The following is a 5,000-nucleotide window of genomic DNA, read 5'->3' on the forward strand; positions in this document are numbered from 1 at the left end:
CGCATCGGTCTTACGGGCGCCTCCACGCTTAGACGCCCTGCCCGATCGTGTTTCGCCGGCTTTACGGCTGGGGATTTCAACCCGCTCGGTCTCTGCGGGGCGCCTCCACGCTTAGGCGCCCCGCTCAACCGTGTTTCGCCGGCTTTACGGCTGGGGATTTCAACCCGCTCGGTCTCTGCGGGGCGCCTCCACGCTTAGGCGCCCCGCTCAACCGTGTTTCGCCGGCTTTACAGCTGGGGATTTCAACCCTTGCGGCTACCCGCATCGGTCTTACGGGCGCCTCCACGCTTAGACGCCCTGCCCGATCGTGTTTCCCCGGCTTTACGGCTGGGGATTTCAACCCGCATCGGTCTCTGCGGGGCGCCTCCACGCTTAGGCACCCCGCTCAACCGTGTTTCGCCGGCTTTACGGCTGGGGATTTCAACCCGCTCGGTCACTGCGGGGCGCCTCCACGCTTAGGCGCCCCGCTCAACCGTGTTTCGCCGGCTTTACGGCTGGGGATTTCAACCCGCGCGGCTACCCGCATCGGTCTTACGGGCGCCTCCACGCTTAGACGCCCTGCCCGAACGTGTTTCGCCGGCTTTACGGCTGGGGATTTCAACCCGCTCGGTCTCTGCGGGGCGCCTCCACGCTTAGGCGCCCCAATGAACCGTGTTTCGCCGGCTTTACGGCTGGGGATTTCAACCCGCGCGGCTACCCGCATCGGTCTTACGGGCGAAACTCCACGCGGAGTCGCCCTGCCCGAACGTGTTTCGCCGGCTTTACGGCTGGGGATTTCAACCCGCTCGGTCTCTGCGGGGCGCCTCCACGCTTAGGCGCCCCGCTCAACCGGGTTTCGCCGGCTTTACGGCTGGGGATTTCAACCCGCTCGGTCACTGCGGGGCGCCTCCACGCTTAGGCGCCCCAATGAACCGTGTTTCGCCGGCTTTACGGCTGGGGATTTCAACCCGTGCGGCTACCCGCATCGGACTTACGGGCGCCTCCACGCTTAGACGCCCTGCCCGAACGTGTTTCGCCGGCTTTACGGCTGGGGATTTCAACCCGCTCGGTCTCTGCGGGGCGCCTCCACGCTTAGGCGCCCCAATGAACCGTGTTTCGCCGGCTTTACGGCTGGGGATTTCAACCCGCGCGGCTACCCGCATCGGTCTTACGGGCGAAACTCCACGCGGAGTCGCCCTGCCCGAACGTGTTTCGCCGGCTTTACGGCTGGGGATTTCAACCCGCTCGGTCTCTGCGGGGCGCCTCCACGCTTAGGCGCCCCGCTCAACCGTGTTTCGCCGGCTTTACGGCTGGGGATTTCAACCCGCTCGGTCTCTGCGGGGCGCCTCCACGCTTAGGCGCCCCAATGAACCGTGTTTCGCCGGCTTTACGGCTGGGGATTTCAACCCGCTCGGTCTCTGCGGGGCGCCTCCACGCTTAGGCGCCCCAATGAACCGTGTTTCACCGGCTTTACGGCTGGGGATTTCAACCCGCGCGGCTACCCGCATCGGCCTTACGGGCGAAACTCCACGCGGAGTCACCCTGCCCGACCGCTTTTCGCCGGCTTTACGGCTGGGGATTTCAACCCGCATCGGTCTTACGGGCGCCTCCACGCTTAGACGCCCTGCCCCACCGTGTTTCGCCGGCTCTACGGCTGGGGATTTCAACCCGCGTGGTCCGTGTTTTTCGGTAACATATTCGTGTTCCTTGCCCCCGACGGGCCGTGTTTTTCGGTAACAAAATCGTGTCTTTTGTCCCCGCTGCACCGTGTTTTTTGCCCCCGCTCAACCGTGTTTTTTGCCCCCGCTCAACCGTGCTTACTGCCCCCGCTCAACCGTGTTTTTTCGGTAACATAATCGTGTTTTCGGGTAACATAATCTTGTTTTTCGGGCCATTTTACACCGACGGAGGCACCCACAGGGGCCATGTACACCCCGCTTGGCATGTACATGAGGGGCTGCCTCTTCCAAAAATCCTTCCCCCCTATAGGGGAATATGCATTTTGGGTCTCCAGCCACGCCCAGGGTTACCACCCCCTGGAAATCCCCCAGGTTTACCCCCCATTTTATGTGGATGCATAGATTCAGACCGCCCTGCTCCATCGCTTTTGGCCATTTTTGCCCAACGTTAGCCGCTTCGGCTTGCCGCTGGACTGTTTTCGAGCCTTTTTCACCGACGCTTGGCCGTATCCGCTTAGTTTTCCCCAACGCTTGGCCGCATCCGCTTAGTTTTCCCCCGCTGGACTGTTTTCGGGTCACTTTTGCCCAACGTTAGCGGCTTCCGCTTGCCGCTGGACTGTTTTCGGGCCCTTTTTCACCGACCCTTGGCCGTATCCGCTTAGTTTTCCCCAACGCGTGGCCGCATCCGCTTAGTTTTCCCCCGCTGAACTGTTTTCGGGTCACTTTTGCCCAACGTTAGCCGCTTCCGCTTGCCGCTGGGCTGTTTTCGGGCCATTTTTCCCCGACTCTTAGCCGTATCCGCTTAGTTTTCCCCAACGCGTGGCCGCATCCGCTTAGTTTTCCCCCGCTGAACTGTTTTCGGGTCAGTTTTGCCCAACGTTAGCCGCTTCCGCTTGCCGCTGGGCTGTTTTCGGGCCAATTTCCACCGACTCTTGGCCGCATCCGCTTAGTTTTCCCCAACGCGTGGCCGCATCCGCTTAGTTTTCCCCCGCTGAACTGTTTTCGGGTCAGTTTTGCCCAACGTTAGCCGCTTCCGCTTGCCGCTGGGCTGTTTTCGGGCCAATTTCCACCGACTCTTGGCCGTATCCGCTTAGTTTTCCCCAACGCGTGGCCGCATCCGCTTAGTTTTCCCCCGCTGAACTGTTTTCGGGTCACTTTTGCCCAACGTTAGCCGCTTCCGCTTGCCGCTGGGCTGTTTTCGGGCCAATTTCCACCGACACTTGGCCGCATCCGCTTAGTTTTCCCCAACGCGTGGCCGCATCCGCTTAGTTTTCCCCCGCTTAACTGTTTTCGGGTCACTTTTCCCCAACGTTAGCCGCTTCCGCTTGCCGCTGGGCTGTTTTCGGGCCATTTTTCCCCAACACTTGGCCGTATCCGCTTAGTTTTCCCCAACGCGTGGCCGCATCCGCTTAGTTTTCCCCCGCTTAACTGTTTTCGGGTCACTTTTGCCCAACGTTAGCCGCTTCCGCTTGCCGCTGGGCTGTTTTCGGGCCAATTTCCACCGACACTTGGCCGTATCCGCTTAGTTTTCCCCAACGCGTGGCCGCATCCGCTTAGTTTTCCCCCGCTGAACTGTTTTCGGGTCACTTTTGCCCAACGTTAGCCGCTTCCGCTTGCCGCTGGACTGTTTTCGGGCCAATTTCCACCGACTCTGGGCCGGATCCGCTTAGTTTTCCCCAACGCTTGGCTGCATCCGCTTAATTTTCCCCAGCTGAACTGTTTTCGGGTCACTTTGTCCCAACGTTAGCCGTTTCCGGTTGCCGCTGGACTGTTTTCGGGCCATTTTCCACCGACTCTTGGCCGTATCCGCTTGGTTTTGCCCAACGCTTGGCTGCTTCCGCTTAATTTCCCCCAGCTGAACTGTTTTCGGGTCACTTTTGCCCTACGTTAGCCGTTTCCGCTTGCCGCTGGACTGTTTTCGGGCCATTTTTCACCGACACTTGGCCGTATCCGCTTAGTTTTCGCCAACAATTGGCTGCATCCGCTTAATTTTCCAAGCTATACTGCTTTCGGGTCAGTTTTGCCCAACGTTAGCCGCTTCCGCTTGCCGCTGGGCTGTTTTCGGGCCATTTTCCACCCACGCTGGCACCGACGGGGCCATGTACACCCACGCGCGTGTACATGAGGGGGCACCCATTTTTGAAAACCTTGCCCCCCTATAGGGGAATATGCATTTTGAGGCTCTAGCCACGCCCAGGGTTACCACCCCCTGAAAATCCCCCAAGTCAAAATCACCCATGTTAAATATTCAAAAAAATCTCAAAAAATCACAAAAAATTTATAAAATCAAATAAATTCAAAAAAAAAAAAAAAATTTCAAAAATTCAAAAAAAATTCAAAAAATTCAAAAAAATTCAAAAAAATTCAAAAAATTCAAAAAAAGTCCAAAAACCCAAAAAAACTTCAAAAATTTCAAAAATTCAAAAAAATTTCAAAAAAATTTCAAAAATTTGCCCCGCTGAACTGTTTTCGGGTCAGTTTTGCCCAACGTTAGCCGCTTCCGCTTGCCGCTGGACTGTTTTCGGGCCAATTTCCACCGACTCTTGGCCGTATCCGCTTAGTTTTCCCCAACGCGTGGCCGCATCCGCTTAGTTTTCCCCCGCTGAACTGTTTTCGGGTCACTTTTGCCCAACGTTAGCCGCTTCCGCTTGCCGCTGGGCTGTTTTCGGGCCAATTTCCACCGACACTTGGCCGCATCCGCTTAGTTTTCCCCCGCTTAACTGTTTTCGGGTCACTTTTCCCCAACGTTAGCCGCTTCCGCTTGCCGCTGGGCTGTTTTCGGGCCATTTTTCCCCAACACTTGGCCGTATCCGCTTAGTTTTCCCCAACGCGTGGCCGCATCCGCTTAGTTTTCCCCCGCTGAACTGTTTTCGGGTCACTTTTGCCCAACGTTAGCCGCTTCCGCTTGCCGCTGGACTGTTTTCGGGCCAATTTCCACCGACTCTGGGCCGGATCCGCTTAGTTTTCCCCAACGCTTGGCTGCATCCGCTTAATTTTCCCCAGCTGAACTGTTTTCGGGTCACTTTGTCCCAACGTTAGCCGTTTCCGCTTGCCGCTGGACTGTTTTCGGGCCATTTTCCACCGACTCTTGGCCGTATCCGCTTGGTTTTGCCCAACGCTTGGCTGCTTCCGCTTAATTTCCCCCAGCTGAACTGTTTTCGGGTCACTTTTGCCCAACGTTAGCCGTTTCCGCTTGCCGCTGGACTGTTTTCGGGCCATTTTTCACCGTCACTTGGCCGTATCCGCTTAGTTTTCGCCAACAATTGGCTGCATCCGCTTAATTTTCCAAGCTATACTCTTTTCGGGTCAGTTTTGCCCAACGTTAGCCGCTTCCGCTTGCCG

Source organism: Carex rostrata, chromosome 10 (genome assembly GCF_964058835.1).
Source record: "Carex rostrata chromosome 10, lpCarRost1.2, whole genome shotgun sequence".
Taxonomy (NCBI): domain Eukaryota; kingdom Viridiplantae; phylum Streptophyta; class Magnoliopsida; order Poales; family Cyperaceae; genus Carex; species Carex rostrata.